General features: G+C 41.8%; 1 long non-coding RNA gene, 1 other non-coding gene and 1 pseudogene across 2 annotated transcripts; all 3 read right to left on the bottom strand.

The window, feature by feature from the left end:
* Positions 1 to 575: 575 nt before the first annotated feature.
* On the bottom strand, positions 576 to 648 carry TRNAF-GAA (transfer RNA phenylalanine (anticodon GAA)). Its single transcript has one exon. It is a non-coding gene; the product is annotated as a tRNA-Phe (tRNA).
* A 1,472-nt stretch (positions 649 to 2,120) lies between these two features.
* LOC136518827 (putative disease resistance protein RGA1) lies at positions 2,121 to 13,463 on the bottom strand (annotated as a pseudogene).
* A 1,821-nt stretch (positions 13,464 to 15,284) lies between these two features.
* LOC136519089 (uncharacterized) lies at positions 15,285 to 19,724 on the bottom strand. The gene is made up of 4 exons (XR_010774687.1): positions 19,510 to 19,724; positions 17,532 to 17,601; positions 17,133 to 17,201; positions 15,285 to 15,780 (listed from the first exon to the last, which is right to left on the bottom strand). It is a non-coding gene; the product is annotated as an uncharacterized lncRNA (long non-coding RNA).
* Positions 19,725 to 19,963: the final 239 nt, after the last annotated feature.

The following is a 19,963-nucleotide window of genomic DNA, read 5'->3' as shown; positions in this document are numbered from 1 at the left end:
AATATATAAAAAAGGGGAAATAGTTATTAGTTGCATTTTTGGCCAAGCATATTGCAAACAAATAGAAAAAGAATAGTGAGAAAAATAAAATAAAATAAAATAAAAAGAGAATGAGCACAATGAGAAAGTATAAAAAAAGAATGCAAAAAAATTGTAGTTGCATTTTTAGTTCAGCACAGTGATAAAAAATAAAATAAGAATTAATGAGCACTTTGACAAAAGAAAAAAGAGAATGAACACAGTAAGGAAAGAAGAAAAGCACACTGAGAAAAAAGAAAAATAAAATAAAAAGAGAATGAGCACAATGAGAAAAGTATAAAAAAAGAATGGAAAAATAAAATAAAAAGAGAATGAGCACAATGAGATAAGTATAAAAAAAGAATGGAAAAATAAAATAAAAAGAGAATGAGCACAATGAGATAAGTATAAAAAAAAAGAGAATGCAAAATAGTAGTTGTATTTTCAGTTGAGCACAGTGAGGAAAAATAAAATAAGAATGAGCACACTGAGAAAAGGGGAAAAAAAGAGAATGAATAAGAAAGAAAAAAAAAAGAGAAGAAAAAACTAAAACAGAATGCGGTGAGCGTGGATCGAACACGCGACCTTCAGATCTTCAGTCTGACGCTCTCCCAACTGAGCTATCCCCGCTTTAGTGATTTGTTTGTATAGTTTCCTTTATATCAATTAATTTCTCGACCACTACACTGTATAACCAAGCTGTGCTGTGTCCCAAACAGAAGCAGTGTGTCCCGGCCCAGGGCTCAATCCTGGGTGATGAGGTCCTTCCTCTGACTGAGACAACCCAATGTCCAAAACCATGTCGTGGTTTTGCCTGACGCCGGAGCACTGCAGGTCTGAACACTGACCGCCGCTAGCACCTTGGATAGTATTATAGTACGTTTTTACTTGCTCATCCGTCATCCCTACAAGGGACGTGTATTTGGTGCTGTGTTCAGTCCTTTTTTTTTTTTTTTTTTTTTTTGCTATCTGGATCATGAATCAAAATGATGGCACCACCAACAGCACTACAAGAGCTAAAGGAGCGTGGCCTGGTTATTAAGTAGCTTGTAGTTGTAATTCAGAGCTGCACTGAATCACTGATGCACAGTTCAAAAAAGTCCATTTTGCTTTCTTTCTTTTTTGAAAAATAAAAACTTTATCCTCACCTATCATATGGTGCTGTTTTCTGGATAAACACGTTGCAAGTTTCAATATTTTTGTCCACGACTGATCATAATTCGATATTGCAAAGGTTTTATATTGCGGCTACATGAATTCCGCATAGTCAAGCTAACTAGTACCTTGAAGAGTTTGAGTTTGGTGTCAATCCAATAGCTACAAATTCTGTCTTGCGATTGTGCAGAACTGATGTCCCTTCACTAGTGTTGCACCTAACAGCCATTGTAGAGAATGCACTCTGCTTTCACAGGTTTCCGTCAACACTCAACAGCCATTTGCAGTCTGAATTCCAAAACTCATCCATGCGTTGGACCGTTCCTTGCGATTGGTGCTGCTCGCTGTACAGGTTTATAGCAGAGAAATAAATGAGTTGCTTCAATCCCATCCCCATTATGTCTACTGGTTAGCAAGAAAGCAAGATGATTGAGGATAACATTATTTACACCAACTCTTTTGATTACGGAAAGTGCATTCTATATATATTGTAGTCCCTTCTGTAGTCAACAAAGTAAACAATAAACACCCTCGGGAAGAAAATACTAATAGGCTCCTTTCAGTCATATGACAACAGAACCTCTACTACCACGCTGCTTTCAGAACGGCCGACAAGGCCAATCAGGAAAACCGTATTCAGCATTCAGCAACATGAGCACTTGAGCAACGAGGACAAGGTTTACAAGTGAAACAAAACCCTGTGCAGAATCAGAGAACCTGTCACAAGAAACATCAGGTTTTTGAGGCTACAGAGTGAAAAGAACAACACTTTTGACACTTTTGGCATTGGCTTATCTCCCTTGGGCCGTGGTCAACAATAAGCCTTGTAATTTGTAGCAGGTCTCCTAGGAGAAACAGGGAAGTCCTTTCAACACTTCCTCGAACAGCTTGTAACAGTATGATACTCCTATAGATTGTGACGACGGTCAGTGCAGCCATGGTGTCAGCTTGAATGCCTGCAAATAGACTGCTTACTTTAGCATGACACAATAATGTATGTAAACCATGAAGATTACAAGATCTGTTGTAGAATTATACCTTGCGAGGCGATGTGGCTAAACCTGTTGTGCTGGTAGGAACGTGTGTTTAACAAGCCACCCAGTAATCAGTTCACATATTCATCATCAATTATTACCTTTAGCTTCCTTGTTGCTAGCGTTCTGCATTGCTCGGTTAGCAGCTCACTGCACTCGCAGACCTCCAGTTCTTCCAGGGAAGGTGGGAGGCCCCTTTCTGGCAGCCTTGAGATATTCGGGCAATAACCGATCGCCAACCTCTTGAGAGAGAGAAAGCTATGCAGACCCACAGGAAGATCCGAGAGTTCGTAGTAACGTTCAAATCGGAGCTGTTTCAGGGACGCGAGAAGCTGAAGCGCTGCCTCTTGCTCGCATGTTAGTCCTGCCATGTCGATAAGTGCATATTCGTCCACGAGCTTTAGGCATTGGAGAGAGGTGAGGTGCTTGCAGAATGCCGTGGTAAGAAATGACGGGTCGTCGATCCGAAGCCTTTCCAATTGAGGGCACAGCTCATAACCCTGCGTCGATAGACTCTCCTAACATTGAGGTAAGCCAGGGCATCTGTATACTTCCAAATACCTGAGACTGCGGAGGGACCGGACACCCTCTAGTGCGTCCAGCGATTTGCAACATCGAATTGTCAGCTCTTCCAGTGCTGTGCAGGAATGCAACTGTAGAGATTTCAATGCATCATTTTCCGACACTTCTAGTACTTTCAGGCGGGTCAGATCTCCCGGAAAGCAGGGCTACAGCGTTTCTAGGGAAGCGTCATGGATATCCAGTATGCAAGTGAACACGGGAGAAGCCATCTTCCGTTTGCCTGGTCATCGATTTCGTCTTCACGCACCAAGGACGATATCAGCTCGGGGCATTCAACAATTCTTAGCTTCTCAAGGGAGGTGAATCCAGAGAAGCATTCCTTGTTCCCCAGAAACTTTAGCTTGCAAAATGCAATGGACATCTTCTTGAGAGAGGGTATGAGGTTAGATGGAATCCGCAGGAGTTCGTTAGGACATGGCCTTGTCGATGCGCCATCTTGATATGGATTTCCTTGTGACAAAGCACGTGGAGCCGAGGTGAGATTTGATAAACTATTCTCCTTTCCTTCTATCGATAGCCCTGTTATCTGCCCACAACTCACTAGATGCAATTCCTCTAGGGCTCGCACATGTTGGAGTATCAAAGATAACCACTTCCCGGTCATTCCACAATACTGAATGCTGAGACGCTTGAGAGATGGGAGGGCATCAAAATCTGCAGCTGCCATGTCTTCATGGGTACGCGCTGATGGAACATCGGTAGAGAAATTTTTTTCGCAGCGCTTTATTTTCAACCTCTTCAAGCAGACGAGTTGCTTAAAACCTTCGAGTGAAATAGAAGATAATTTTTTGCAGCGCACTATTTTCAATCGAGTTATGGTCCTCAGGTTGTGAAATGACAAAATTTTGTCATCCAGGAACTCAATGGAAGATGGGTCACCAAAAAATCCAATTTTCACTTCCCCATTTGATGATCCCTCCATTGTTGGAACTTGGAAGTGTTGAAACATCTGTGATCGATAATTTACAAAAGCTACTTGATGGTGGTAGAGGATTCGATACCACTAAATAAGGACACTCATGGATGTCAGCTCACTAATATTTGGCAACCATGACTTCTGGTCGATTTCAAAATTTTCACAGCTCTCAAATAGGGGAAAGGCCTTCAGTACCCGGCATCTCCTAATCTCCAGTACCCTCAAACTTGAGTTCAAGTCCCTCACTGAATTAGAGAAACATGTTTCCAACTTTGGCATATCAATCAACACCAGCTCCTCTAACGAAGGAATTAGCAACTCTGTTACTTCTGGCATATTCCTTAACTTCAACTTTGTAAGAGATGATAGACTTTCTAGAGATGGGATTATTTGCCATCCTTTACAATCCTCTAGATGGATCATCTGGAAGCTAGCAGATCTAGCTGGGGTGCAAGCTCCTTTTGTCAGAACAAGATGCCTCATGCTGATGAGATCACTCATATCATGAACAATTGCTTGGCACCCAGCATCTAATATTTCAAGGTGGTAAAACTTGCTTAGAGATATAGGCAAAGATTCACTTTTGCCTTTGTTATCAAGTTTTAGGTAGCGAAGATGGGTACAATTTACCAAATTGGAGATAAAGGTATGGAAGGACTTGAACTGGATGAATAAAGAATCATAGCGCCCAACTAAGATCACCGTCCTCAATCTCCTTAATGAAGAAGCTATACTTTGCAATTTTTCTTCAAACTTCACGTTACCAACTATGTTCTCACATTCATCTATATGGTACACCAAATCAGTTTGAATTGACAAATGGCGCACGGTTGGTAGCACTTCTTTGCACTCTAAACCATCTATAGTTGCAAACTCGGTCCTTGAAACCAGTCTCGCAAATTCATGCATCATACCACACATAACATAGCATTGTTGTAGAATGGAGTTATCTTTTGTTCCAACGGAGTCATCTTTTGTTCCAACCTGCTCAAAGAAACATGAGTTGACCAAAGCATTGAGATAATCCCATCCTGTCTTAATAGATTTTACAAATCCCGATGATATCCACATGGAAACCAAACCATCAATATGAAATTGATGGTCACTAGGGAATATAGAGCATGCCAAGAAACACTGTTGTAAATGGTAGGGCAGATGATAATAGATATTCTTCAAAGCAGTCACGATGCCTCCACGGAGTTGCAGAGATTCCCAAATACCATTCTTAATGATGTTTTTCCAATGGTCAAGAGTAGGCTGCTCTCTTAACATTTCCACTGCACTTTTCGCTGCTAATGGGTTTCCCTTTAACTTTGCACATATTTGTAGGCTGGTGTCTAGATGCTCTTTATAATTGTTATCACCAAATGCACAAGCTCTAAACAATTGCAAAAAAAATCATCATTTCCTAGAGCTCTTAATTCAACTGGTTTGATTGTACCCAGCCTTTTTGCAACAGACAAATTTCTAGTTGTCACAATAATCACATTGCCGTTTGTGCAACTTGATCCCAATGCATCCAATAGATCTTCCCATTGGGAATTATCCATGCAGTCGTAGACTCGTAGACATCATCTAGAACTAGGAGAAACCTTTTGGACAGACATGCCATATGTTTCTTTAAGACCTCTAGAACCTTCAAGTAGTTGCTTACTCCTTCATAACTTTCTCTTTTGCGAGAACCTTCATGACTAGCGAGAGTAACAACGTCTAAGATCTCCCTTGTCACTCTTACTTCGTCAAAGATGTTGGACACCCAAACCCATATCCGCTCAAATTTTCTTTCAACATGTGGATCATTGTATACAAGCTTAGCTAAAGCTGTCTTCCCAACTCCTAGAATACCTACAATAGGTAGCACAGTTATGTTGTCCGACTTAGTAGCTTTGATCGCTTTTATGATTTTGGCTTTCTCCACATCCCTTCCAGGAAGAGAGCTTGATGTTCTTACTCGTGTATCTGAGTTGTTAATCTGATACTGATCAGACCTTGCAATAGAGTCCTTGAGATACTCAATCACATCGCCTCGGATGCTTCTTAACTCAAGAACTATTTCCTGGATCCTTTTCAAAAATTCAGCCTTGTCCCAGAGGTGTGTGGTTGTAGCTATATTGTACTCAATTCTCATCCTTTTTCTGCCGTCTGAATCATTGGTCGAAATTGTGGCACCATTTTGTACACTGTTGCCGACACTACAATAGGAAAAGGATCGTGTGTTAGTCGTCAGGGCTATGATGTTCTGGTTTTGTGAGTATTTTCTGTGTTTTAATCTGTGCCTATGTAAGGTTTTCAGGCATGGTTTCCCTTATAAACTAGATCAATTCTATTCTTCTTAATTGAAAGGCAGAGCTTTTGCTATTACTTTAAAAAAAAATAGGAAAAGGATCACAGGTTGGTCATCAGAAATTTATTACCATAATTTGAAGTTGCACTGGTTGTCATAGTTTCAGTTTGCTTTCCTATAATAATAAAAACCTGTACGCATATATTAAGGTGCTGGCTCCAATGTTTTTTTTAAGAATAAAGGCGTTGCAATGTTCATTATTTTTGCCCATCATAGTTGGATACAATGCAGACCTTGGAGGGTTCAGCGTCTCTTCAATTGCTGAACGTTTGTTGTTGCAACTTTTTAGATGCTCGTGCAAAGCTGATGTCCCGTGACCCCATGTAAGCTCTCTGCCGCAGTGATTGCACCTCGCTTTTGCAGGCTCTCTGTTAACAGATGGTATAATCTGAAAGTAGTCCCGCATCTCGGATCGGTTTTTGCGGCCGCTACTATTCAGTGTGTTAGGATCGAAGTGTGTGTACCTCTGTAACCGTAGGATTGGGTAAGCTCCTTTACGTTTCTCCTTGCGGCACAGCAACGTAGACGCCAGTGCCGCGGTGTAGTAGGAGTAGTCCAGCGCGGTGGAGAGAAGTCCAGTGGCGCCGGCGGTGACCCTGCAGACGACGGCAGTGGTGGTGGCGAGCACATCCCGTCGCTGGCAGCACGCTTTAGGATCGGATTAGGGTTTCTCTGTAGGTGGGTGTGGCGGCTCCGGTCAACCTCGTAGTCCGAGCCCTCAGCCCCCACCTTCCTTTTATGTGTGCTGTGCGACAGGGGCCCACCAACCGAATTAGGGTTGGGCTCCCCCGATCAGGGAGCAGAGATAGGGCCCAATAGGCCGTTGGGCCTATTGGTGGAGATCAACTAACATTCTCCCCCTTGATCTCATTCCATCTTTCACTTTCATATCATTTGCTTTTGTTCATTCCATTACAGATTAGCTCATAGAGCATGTCTCATCGTCACGGTCCATTGCCGATAGACTTAACAGCTACAACTCACTACTCTGTTCTGAAATAGATACTTATCTTTGGGCCTTCTTTTGTCCAGGAATATTTTAGGCTTTCCCTTAAACCCAAGCTAGCTACATGTTCTCTGAACACCATGTCCTCTGAACATGTTGGGTGGTAAGCCTTTTGTAAGCGGATCCGCGAGCATCCTTTCTGTTACTTATATGCTCAAGACTTATGACTTGATCCCGGACTTATCTTTCACAACATAATACTCTATGTCAATGTGTTTGGCAGCACCACTTGACTTATGTTGTGAGCATCCTGTACTGCCAGATTATAATCGCAGTATTACTTTAGTGGTCTATAGATGTCGTCAACCACCTTCAAACCGGGTATGAACTTCGTTAGTTAGTTCACCTGCCCGTTGCCTCATAGCACGCTACAAACCGTCATACATTGTGGACGATGTAGTGACAGTTTGCTTTGAGCTTTTCCATGAAATAGCTCCCCTTTGCGAGATGATAGAAAATCCACGTCTGGATATGCATTCACTCTCGCATAATCAGAATCTGAATATCCCACCATGTGGAGTGAATCAGATCTTCTATAATGTCATCATGAGGCCTTTCGTTCCTTGCAAATAATGCAAGACTTTCTTTATCAATTTCAGTGTTCTATTCCAGAATTCTCTGGAATCTGCCAAGTAAAACCCGGTAACAAATGCCAAGTCAGGGCGCGTACATACTTGAGCATGTTGCAAGCTTCCGACAGCTGAAGCATATGGAACCACTTTCACTTTATCGATTGAGCTCATATTGGTTCCTGGGGCATTTAAAATCCCCATATCTGTCGCCCTTGACTATAGGAGCAGGTGAGGGACTACATTTGTGCATACTGAATTTCTTTAAGATCTTTTCCATGTATGCCTTTTGTGACAGTCCTTATACCCTTTTTCTTCTATCTTGGTGAATCTCGATCCCTAGAACGAACGAGGCTTCGCCAAGATCTTTCATATCAAATTTCTTTGTCTCCAGTAGTAGACTGACATCACTACTAGCAAGTAAGATATCATCTACATACAGGACAAGGAAGATAAACTTCCCATTCTTAAACTTTGCATAGACACAATTGTCCTCTACATTCTCTTTTAAAACCCAAAATTCTTTATTGACTGATCAAACTTCAAGTACCTACCTGTCTTGAAGCTTGCTTTAATCTATAAATGGATTTCTTTAGGCGGCATCCCATTCGTTCTTTTCCTTCCATGACAAAACCTTTCGGTTGTGCCATGTAAACATTTTCCTCCAAGTCTCCGTTGAGAAATGCCGTCTTTACATCCATCTGATGTAATTTTCAATCGTAATGTGCCACTAATGCCATTATGATTCTGAAGGAAACTTTACATGAGACTGGAGAAAAGGTCTCATTGTAATCAATTCCTTCTCTTTGCATATAGCCTTTTGCCACAAGTCGCGCTTTATATTTCTCTATATTCCTTTGAGAGCCAAGTTTTGTTCTGTAGACCCATTTATAGCCTACTGTTTTGACTCCTTTAGGAATTATTTCCAAATCCCAAACTTTATTGACATTCATTGATTTTCATTTCATCTTCCATGGCCTCAAGCCACTTTGATGAATGATCACTTCTCATGGCTTCTTCAAATGAGGTGGGATCATCCTCCATTTGAAATTACTTCAGTGTTGTACACTTCATAATCAGCAGGAATAGCTGATTTTCTAACTCTTTGAGACCTTCTAGGGGCCTCCACATTTGGCACATCTTCTGTTTGAGGCTGTTGTTGCTCCCCCTCATGTGTGGCAATAGGTTCTATAGAATCCTGAAGAACAGGTTCCTCATTTTCATTCATTGTTGCCACAGGTGAAATAACAACAGGTGCTGGCACCATAGTATCTAGCACTGTCGGTGTAGCTACAACAGGTAGTGAGAAAATTGGCTCATGAATCATTGGAGTGGGCGCTTACACCCGCTTCACTTCAAGGTCAATTTCTCGAGCTACCATGCTCCCCTTCATCAATTCGTCCTCTAGGAAGACAGCATGTCTCGTTTCCACAAACTTTGTATATCTCTCTGGACAGTAGAAACGAAAACCTTATGACTTTTCTGTGTAGCCAAATAAATGACAACTTACTGTTTTAGGGATATAACTTCCCAATGTTTGGGTTAAATACTTTAGCCTCAGCAGGGCTCCCCCACACACACGCAAGTGGTTTAAGTGAGGGTATCTTTCTGTCCACAACTCATACGGCGTTTTGAGCACCGACTTTTCTTGATACTCTTATTGAGAATATGAATGGCCGTTTTCAACGCCTCCATTCACAGGCTCAATTGTAAGGTGGAGTAACTTATCATACTGCCCACCATATCCATCAAGGTACGATTGATTCTTTTAGCTACTCTATTCTGCTGAGGTTCGCCCGGTGTAGAATACTGGGCTACTATGCCATTCTTTTAGGGTATGCCGACCGTAGTACTCCACCACGATCAGACCTGACTGTCTTTAATCTTTAATATGATTAAATTTATCCAATGCATTTTTTCTTTCTTTGATTGGATAAATATAGTCATAATGGGAGTAATCATCTGTGAATGTTATGAACGAATTATAACCATCCACACTTTTTATAGGAAAATTGATCACAGATGTCTGTGTGAATAATCTATAAAATTCATGCGCTTCTTTACATACTTTTTCTTTTATGCATTCTCTGCATTGTTCTAAATCTGAGAGCTCTAATGGAGGAAGAATATCATTCTTAGCTTGTCTTTCTATTCTCCCCCTCGAAATATGGCCTAAACGATAGTGCCATAATTTCGACAACGCATCGTGAGCTCTCTTATGCCACTATTTCCAGAGTAACACTCTGTTACCAGCTGCTTTATCAGCTGAGTAGCATATGTCTTTGAAGTGTCAGTGAACTGACTCTTTATTCTATCGAGGTACTCGGTGACCATGTCACATTCTAGGATTAAGCCCACAATTACGGGTTCAATCATATTCTTTATCACAGCTAAACATTTCTTGTTGGCAGTGATCCACTTTCTATGCTCAAAAGCCATAGGATATCTTTTGGGATTCAAAATCCCTTTCTTTAGTTGCCCAAGTGGCATCATTCTCTTTTGTCTCCCTCATCGGTGCCACAATCTCAGTGGAACACGGTGAGGTGACTACCCAGTCCACCTTAGACAGGATGAAAACCAGATCATAACTTTTCTTAACATAAAATTAACACCATTTGCATGCCTTGATTCCAACGTTGGTCAAAATCAAAACATACAACTATTCTTATACACTAATTCTACATCACCGTTGGACAGAAATAGAATTAATGCATAAATCATTAACTTTCACAATTGTTCTTATACACTAATTCTACATTACCGTTGGGCAGAAGTAGAATTAATGCATAAATCATTAAAATTAACATCTGTTCTTATACACTAATTCTACATCACCGTTGGGCAGAAGTAGAATCAATGTATAAATCATTAAAATTACGATATTGTCATTAACAACGTTGGTCAGAAAATAACAACATCATAATCCATGACAAATCTCTTTTTCTCCAATTAAATACCACATTGGTTCAAAATAACTGGAGAATAAACAATTTCTCTAGCTGTGGAAAAACTTTTTCTTTTTCTCCAAGTAAATAGCATGTTGGTTCAATATAACTGGAGAATATACTTTTCTTTAGCTGTGGGAAAACTCTCTTTTCCTTTAATTTTACCCACAGGGAAAATTTCTTTTTCTATTTTCTTTAATCCATTAATCAATTTCCAGGGAATAAACATTTTCTGGAAAATCTTTTCTTTTCTCCAGTTAAATATCATGTCGGTTCAAAATCACTGGAGGATGAACTTTTCTTTCACAGCGGAAAACATATGCTCAATTTCTTGAATTTTACCCACAGGTAAAATACCTTTTTCTATTTTTCTTTTGAGCCAATTTGTATTTTCAATTTTCCAGGAAAAAGAAAAAAACCGAAACTGGGCCCTTGCTTTTCCTGTGTCGACCGAAAATGGCAAGGCGGCCCACGGCCCACACCCGCGTGGGCGCTTCCCACGCTCTCCCCCGCGCCCAGGCCGCAACCTGGGCCTGGGCCGGGAATTCGGCCTGGCGCGCGCTGCCGCCTGGGCTGAAAGCCAGCCCGCTCGATCTGAGCCGTCCGATGGGGATCGACGGCTGCGCGTCGATTTCGCGCAGTTAAAAAACCCCGACGCCGCGCGCCCGGGAAAAACCCTAGCTTCATTCGCCCCTTGCCCTTCTCTCTCTTCGCTCGCCGCTCTCTCTTCTCTCTTCCTCAGCGCAGCCGCAGCCACCGAGAGGACATCGAGCGGGAGTGAGCAGCGAGCCACGGCGCCGTCGCCGGCCCCTTCGCCGGCGCGCGTGCTCCCCGACGGGTGAGCACGCCGCCGTCGAGTGGCCTGGCCGCGGTGCCCCCGTTTGCCGAGCCCGGCGAGCAGCAGCCCCGGTTCGGCCTTTCTTCTCCCGCGCCGGCCAAGGGCCGGTTCGGGTGGGTTTCTTCTCCCTTCCCTTTCTTATTCCCCAATTTCTTTTCGATTTGGTTCTTCTCTCATCCGAACTGATGTGGGGAATGGGGTTAGGGTTAGGGTTTCTTTGATTCCTTTCTCTTCTTTTCTTTGATTTCTTTTGTTTCTTCTCGGATTCAACCGGTTAGGGATGAGGATCCGTCTAGGGTTAGGTTTAGGGTTCGTATGCCGACCCTGTTCTATTCCCCTTTCTTTTCTGTTTTTTCTTTCTTTTCTTTGACATCCGAATGGATCTAGGGTTAGGTTCTGTTCTCTTTTATTTCTTTTCTTTTTCCCTTGTTTACCCGAACAGATTATCCCCGTTCTAGGGTTAGGGTTTCGGCTCTGTGAGCCTAGCCCTATTTCTTCTCTGATCCGTATGGATCTAGGGTTAGGGTTCGTGTGCCGACCCCTCTCTTCTTTTTCCTTTCATTTCTTTTCTTATTTGTACCGAATCCCTCTTTTCCCCTTCCTCGTCGCGAGTTAGGGTTAGGGTACTTTTGAACCTTCCGAATCGAATCGAGATCTAGGGTTAGGGTTCGGTGCCGAGGGCCCTTCCTCAAGGCCGAAACCTTTTCTTTCTTTTCATCCATTCTTTAACCCAGTTAGGGTTAGAGTTTAAGTGCCAAGGGCCCTTCCTTTTCTTCTCAAATCCGAACTGGATTCTTTACTTTTGCCGTGCGCCGTCGAACGGTGCAGCCATCTTTTCCCCCGCGCGGTGGCGGTGGTTTTTCTTTCTTCTTTTACCCGGTTAGGGTTAGGGATACACACTTGTAACCCGCTCTGGTACCATTGTTAGGATCGAAGTGTGTGTACCTCTGTAACCGTAGGATTGGGTAAGCTCCTTTACGTTTCTCCTTGCGGCACAGCAACGTAGACGCCAGTGCCGCGGTGTAGTAGGAGTAGTCCAGCGCGGTGGAGAGAAGTCCAGTGGCGCCGGCGGTGACCCTGCAGACGACGGCAGTGGTGGTGGCGAGCACATCCCGTCGCTGGCAGCACACTTTAGGATCGGATTAGGGTTTCTCTGTAGGTGGGTGTGGCGGCTCCGGTCAACCTCGTAGTCCGAGCCCTCACCCCCACATTCCTTTTATGTGTGCCGTGCGACATGGGCCCTCCAACCGAGTTAGGGTTGGGCTCCCCCGATCAGGGAGCAGAGATAGGGCCCAATAGGCCGTTGGGCCTATTGGTGGAGATCAACTAACACAGTGTACCAGTATTGTTGGCCGATGCATCTGCTTGCCCTTCTCGATCTCTATCTCCATCTCCAACCATTCCTTCCGGCTCAGTAGCAGGAGCAAGCATAACTGATAGAGAACGGAGAAAGTAGTGAGGACAGGTCAAGCGTCGCATTTATCATCACAATTTACTAAAGAAAAAAAAACTGTGGAGAATCACAGATCAAGGATCAATGTATACCAAAAGTATTGGCCGATGCATCTACTTGCTCTGCTCCATCTCCAACTATGCCTTCCGGTCCAATAGCAGGAGAAATCATAACTGAGAGAGAAAGGAGAAAGAACGTGTCATGAGGATTATCACAATCTACTTAAGGAAAAAATTGTAAAAGAAAATCACAAACCATAAGGATCGATGTATACATACCTCCTTTGACCTGGTCCTCCTGGAGCCTGCAATAGTCGAGCTCATCCACCACGTCGTCGGCGTCGTACATGAGCTGCTTGACACGAGCGAGGGAGCGAGCAAGCGGCTTGTTCCCGACCGCCCTTCCATTGATACCATTAACCACCGTCTCCATCCTCTCGACCTCAGATTTGAGTTCCTCGATGGCAGCAGTGAGGCCAACTTGACGAAGCCAATCGGCAAGTTTTCCTGGTTGAAAAGTTTCCAGGATGGTTTGCGCTAGCCATATAATCGCACCCACCACAGCGGTCGCCTCTCCTGCCTCCAGCAGATCTTGCCAAGACATTGTTCTTGACTATTGAGCGATGGCCAGCAGAGGAGGAAGCAAGAGAGGGTAGCCAAAGCAGGGCAGAATCAGAGGAGCATGCCAACGCATGCCGGCCAGGATTCTCTGACTCGGTGCAGTAAAGTCACAGGTGACTTTCTATCACCTGGATGCCCACTTTATTAGTGCTAGCCAGGATGCAAATAACAGCCCATGCAAAGTCTAGTTCGCAGACGGAGCAAGGATTGTTGGCAGATTTTTCTTTTTTCTGTGCGGTTTATCTTTTCAAAACTTTTACATATGAGCTTGGATAAATATAAAATTTATAAGAAAATTGCAGTCTTAAAAAATATATAACTATAGTATATGAACTTTTCATTTAAAATCATTTTATGTGAATAAATTGCCTCAAATTATCTACCATTACCAGAAAATTATATTTTTATATAATCTCGGATGTAGATAAAATTTAAAATAATCCTACTTCTCAATAATATCTATAACCCTTTAGTTTCATAATATATTGATCAACAAATATTTTTGTAACATCCTGAAAAGTCAAATTCAAAATCACCCATACTCAAAATTATTTCAAAATTTATTTCAAAAACTATAAATCATTTTAGCTCTATTTTAATCTTCTTTTTAACTCATGTCTACCTCATATATCCGTCCCGGTCCTATCACCCAGACATATATCCTGCACACTATAGCGACAGTACCCTACTTGTGGTAAAAGTGTACAACCTCTGCAGAGTGTATAGTCTATCTAGATAGTTGTGTCCACGGTCTCGGATGAGTAAGATTATTTTACAAATTTTATCTTCATCCGTGATTATTTAAAAAAAATATAACTTTTGAAGTGCTATGTAACAGTAGTTAATTTGAGGCAATTTCACACAAAACAATTTTAAATGGAAAGGTGATATACTATAGTTATTGATATTTTTAAGATTACAATTTTCATATAAATTTTATATTTATCAAAGCTCATATGTAGAAATTTTGAAAAGAGAAGCTGCAAAGAAAAAAGAAAAATATGCCAACTAATCCTGATCCGTCCGCTGTTATTTGCATCATGGCTAGCACCAATAAAGTGAAGAGCTTTCCAATCGTTGGATGAGAATTAGATAACATAAGGTGATGGAAAGTCACCTGTGACTTTACTATAGCAAGTCAGAGAATCCACGTCGGCCGCATGCGGGTGGTAGAAAGCTGGAAAAGCTGACAGAGCGGCAAAGGTTTCGTTCGGCTCGCTGAATCTTGACTGAAACTGGCTGAAAACGCTGTTCTTGCTGAATTATTATGAGAGAAAAACGCCATTTTGACTGAAAAAATAAGTCGAACAAATTGAATATGGGGTAAGCCGAACGGTGCCTAAAGTGACAAACGCCTCAGGCCGTGTGCCCGTGTCTCACCACACAACTTCACCGGTCACCACCCGAGAGGGAAAGGGAAGAATAAAAAAGAGAGCACGCGCTTTCCACTGTAACGTGGAGGTGGAGCTAGCAGACAACCTGATTACATCAAAATATTAGGTGGAGAGATCACCTTCCCAGTGCAACCGTAAAAAATTCTTAGAAACATATTTTGTGGCAAATATGTTAATGATTCAAAATAACATGCATGTTTAACCGTTCGTAATGTGGAACCATGCATTTCTTTCTTAGTTTAGTGTCTTCGATGCGGCTACGTCCCTTTTGTCCTTTCCAGTTTATCAGGAAGGAATTGAACAAAACTGTGCATTTTAGTTGCAGAATAACTGAAGTGGCAGGAATGCATTTGAGTATGTAAATGAGTATCAAGCGAGTTCAATGGCCTTCCTGTTCCTATAAATTTGAGTACACCAATGGGATTATGGGAATCGACTCCAAAGGACCTACCCAGTGCAGAGAGCTTACTCTCTGTGCGGGGTCTGAGGAAGGGTGTTAATGGCCAGCCTTAACCTCACATGTGCAATGGGAGGAGACCACGACTCGAACCCGGAACCTTCCGGTCACAGGCGGTAAGACTCTACCGCTTGCACCCCAACTGCAATTTTTTTCTAGAAATCATGTGTATAGTTGTAGAACCGTGTAGAGAAAATCCATTGCTTCTTTAAGACATCACTGCCCAATATTGAAATGCTAAGAGTGTACAACAACTGGCTCGATGCTCGGCAATGTACATGTCAGTGCTTTTGGGCTGCCTCATGACTTCTTTTGCTCTTCTTCTCTTTTCCCAAACCTCTGTGCTTTTTACTAGGCTATTCAGATGGCAGCTGCTAGCTACTCATTATGTTCCAAGGCATGGCTTACATTAGGGAAGTTAATAGTGATGGAGCACTGTTAGTATGTCACTGAAAACCACGTGAAAAAGAAAAAAGACAAACCGTTACATATGAGGTTAATATCAGCCCAGAATTAAGCTCGAAAATACCAATAGATGATAATTACTATAAAATAGCAAGAGAGGGTAATAGCTAGGGGAATAGCTACTTTACTGAACATGTAAAGATGAAAATCAAATGCTTCTGAAATGGTTTCATCTTGATGTAACTCTTCTCTTAGAAGATATGAGCAAATCACTAAAACAGTCCATCATTTTGTGGCAAGTATCTAATAACTCTAAGCTATATGCATATTTAATTGTTTATAATGTGGAACCATACATTCGTTGATGTCTCGTCATCCCATTTGTTTATCTGAGCACCTTGTCATTTTGTTACTGCATAGAAGGCTATCTCGCAATTAAATTGCAGTAACCTTTTGTAATTAGCATTTTGAACTGAAACTGCTGTGGCAAGGCAGTTTCTTGACTGCTAGCAAAACTAAATGTTTTTTTATCATTCAAATTTTTTATATCTAATTAGAACATTTTCTGATTGATGAGCAACAATGAAAGGACCATGGCAAGGCAGAATGTTTATCCATGTGCATAAACTTTGCATGGATGTTGCAGGCGTGGTGGACCAGTTCATGCAAACATGATTAGGAAAGAAAAATAGAGATAAGCTGAACAAACGGCAAAGCTCATGTTTCTCATCCAATGATACTGCCATGGAGTTATAAGTAACACAAGTAATGTGTAACCGCAAATTAACCATGTAAATAATTTCAACCAGTGCATGCTAGTGGTAAAACCGTAAAACATGTTGTATTTTGGTGTATTTCTATCTAGTGTGCTTATGCACAGATGCTTTCCTTGTCCAATCCGCCATAATTGAAGCATAACTGTACAAGACAGCATGAACAAATACCAAGGAAACCAAAGAAGTCATGAGAACATCCAGTAGGGGCAAGCCCCTCCTGTTTCCTAAAAAACAGTCATGAGAAAAGTGGAAATGACAATCGTCCTGTTCGCTTGGCTTATAAGCCGTACTTTTTCAGCCAACGAACAATATTTTTCTCTCACAACAAATCAGCCAACAGTACTTTCAGCCATGGCTTATCAGCCAAGCGAACAGGGCAAATGGAGTCATACACAGTTACAAAATTCGCCAGTGATTTGCATCATAAATAAAAAGCATAGGGCACCATGAAAAGATAGTATCTGCCAAGATTTTGTATCTATGTTGACTTTTTTTTATTCGTCTAGAAGAACAAATAGTAATATTTACCCAGGTTTATGCAAGATAAGCAATCATCAAACACCAACCATAATACTATTTTCTGAGCAAAAAAACATGACCTTTTTGTAAAAGATATGTACCTGAATATCTGTAGCTTGCAAATACAAGTAGCTTGTTTTGGAAGATAGAATCAACAACAAAGTAGCTTGCTTTGGAAGATAGAATGAGAACAAGAAATATGGTTATCAGTACTTCAGAGCAACTTAAATAATCGCCCTGTTCGCTTGGGCTTGTTTGGCTGATAAGCCATGGCTGAAAATACTGTTGGCTGATTTGGTGTGAGAAAAATATTGTTCGTTAGCTGAAAAAGTACGGCTTATAAGCAAACAAGCCCAAGCGAACAGGGTGCCAATGTGTACATCTAGTATTAAAGAATATATGCAGCACGACCTAGGAAAATTACTTGAAAGAACATCATTAATACATCTAGAGAAAACAGACAAGCAACGAGCTGAATGCAGTAGGTTTTCTGGATGTACCTCATCTTATATAGGGTCAAGAATGAAAATAGAACACAATGCCTTCACCAAGATCAGGAGCAAAGGCAGACTGGAAAAGCAGCAATAACAAAATTAATTAGAGAGCTGAGTGGTTTACGGCCCATAGATCCTCATTGGTATGCAGTAGCTACATAGTAAATTTAGACAGTTATGTAATGTTGAGTGCAAAATAAGCAAATCACCAAACACCTAGTATTAGAGAGTCAAAGAAGCTGCCAAAATATATCAAGAGAAAATATATATGGCTATAAAGATGCAGGTGCAAGTACAGATACAACCAAATTCTGTAAGAATATGAAGTAACAGCAAAAAGGAAAATTAGTCTAATCCAGGAAACAAGCAATGCATTTATTGAACTGGTATAACATGCCCGATTGCCCGAGCATCCCAAACAGCAACAACAGGAAATTATTGCAATATAGAATACACATGTGACTGAGGCATACACATCAGTCAAGAAAAAAAAACAGAAGTTTGCAGTGGTAGCTCAAAGGGGAAGAGGAAATATATATTGTGTTGAATGCCTAAATAAGATCCACCGTGTCAAGCAATGCAGGCGCGCTATCAACACAAAGAGTAACCTTATTTTGTGAAATGTAGAGAATGACAGGTTTCCAATTAAACACAGGCATTTAGGACCACGTTTAGTATTTTGAAAAACCTATGGCATTCAGTTCCAAATATATTTGTACATGATGGTGGTTTTTCAGGTCAATTCTTTTGGGGTGTGAAAACATAGTACTAACGCAAAATGATCAAGGAATAGAAGAAAATACTCCTAAACTAAAGCAACAGTGAAGCTACAGGCAACAGGAGTCAACCAAGTGAATTTCTATAACCTGTTTATTTCTGATTTTCCAGATCCACCATGGAGATGGCACAATTATTCTAAGCCAATTTCATTTGGGAGAAGATCATTGCAAGCATTGACATAAAAGCAAACTCCAACTATATACACCATGTGATGATAGCCAAAACCCCTTTCTTAATGACTCGGGTCAATGAAATAGGAAAGAGAATAGATAAAAGCAGACCAGGCAGGGAGGAAAAGTTTAAAAAAAAAAAGGAATAATCCTACCTCCATGTGGCATTTGCTTGGTCCATAAAAATGTGGACTTGATTGCCATGCAGAATAATTCTATCCCTAAAGAGATTATTTATGATTAGAGCACAACAGAGATTATTTATGCTCATGTTATTATCTTCTTGGAAACAAAAATCGAAGTAAAAGAACCTTCATGGTTTTTTAAAGAAATGCAGGCATGTGTGGTACATGATCAACAATTATGTTAATCTTGACAATAGAGGTTTTTTTTTTTTGATGAAACGATAATAGAGGTAATGCCAGGTAAATAGTTTTCTTTTAGCAAAAAAAGCTACGGCAACGGAAGGTGCACATAGGGAAGTGGAGGACAGTGCCGGAGCTAGACTAGGTTCAGATTGACGCCCATGTAGCCTGTGGTGAAACCAAGGGGTAGTCGCAAAATTGTGGAATTCGGTTCCATAAAACAAATGAATATCCTAATACTATGTGCACAAGCTGATAGCAGAAACATCATATAGATGATTAGCTATGTGAGAGCAGATCAGTTGCGCGGCTTGCGCTGCTCATGCTCGCTATCAGGAAGAGGGCGACTCTGCAGATTACAGACCCAAACATGAGCTAGAGCCAAATTAGTACATCTACCATGAAATTTCTTTAATAACCCATCATTATTCAAATGCTAGAATTGCAAGTAGTTCAACAAAGAACACCGTCAAAAGCCCTGAATCAATTCCTGATATCTCAATGTACTTTCACAAATAGGAGGGGATTTTGCAGCACGCCCTTCCCCGGTGCTTAATCCACCTCCGCAACCGCACAAGCTGCACAAAACCGGCACCCACCACGTGACATCGTTCGCGGCCTAGGTGAGTCCGAATCGAGGAGGCGATGCCGACGAGAAACCTGACTCACCGATCGAAGTCCGGTGTACCGATCTAGTTGACTAGTTGGGCTGCCGCGTGCGAAACCCGGAGAGCCATCTCGCAGGCCCAGGGCTGGTGGCGGCGGTGGTGACGCGATAGCAGGAGCGCGCAGGGCCAGGCGGCGAGGTGCGGGCGGAGGGGGAGCGGGACAGGCACAGCAGCCCTGGGCTGGTTCACGGAACACGGTGGGGTGGGGTGGCGGCAGGGCAACACGCCAACACGGTTATGGCGATTGCCCAACGCAGGACAGGGGTGGGAGTTAGACTTTCACCGGTCAGATTCGACTTAGGTCCACTTAGCAGCGATGATCGTTTTAGATAATGAAAATTACTAAAATCGCCAGACTCTCTAACTTAACTTAGTAGCCTGATTCTTTGCAAAAAAAAAAATGATTCACTTAGTAGGCTGATTCTTTGACGAAAAATATCTCTCATAATACAGTG

The sequence above is a fragment of the Miscanthus floridulus genome, chromosome 17, assembly GCF_019320115.1.
Source record: "Miscanthus floridulus cultivar M001 chromosome 17, ASM1932011v1, whole genome shotgun sequence".
In the NCBI taxonomy this organism is placed as follows: domain Eukaryota; kingdom Viridiplantae; phylum Streptophyta; class Magnoliopsida; order Poales; family Poaceae; genus Miscanthus; species Miscanthus floridulus.
Note: the sequence above shows the minus strand (reverse complement) of the source record. Positions and strands in the feature narration are given on the sequence as shown.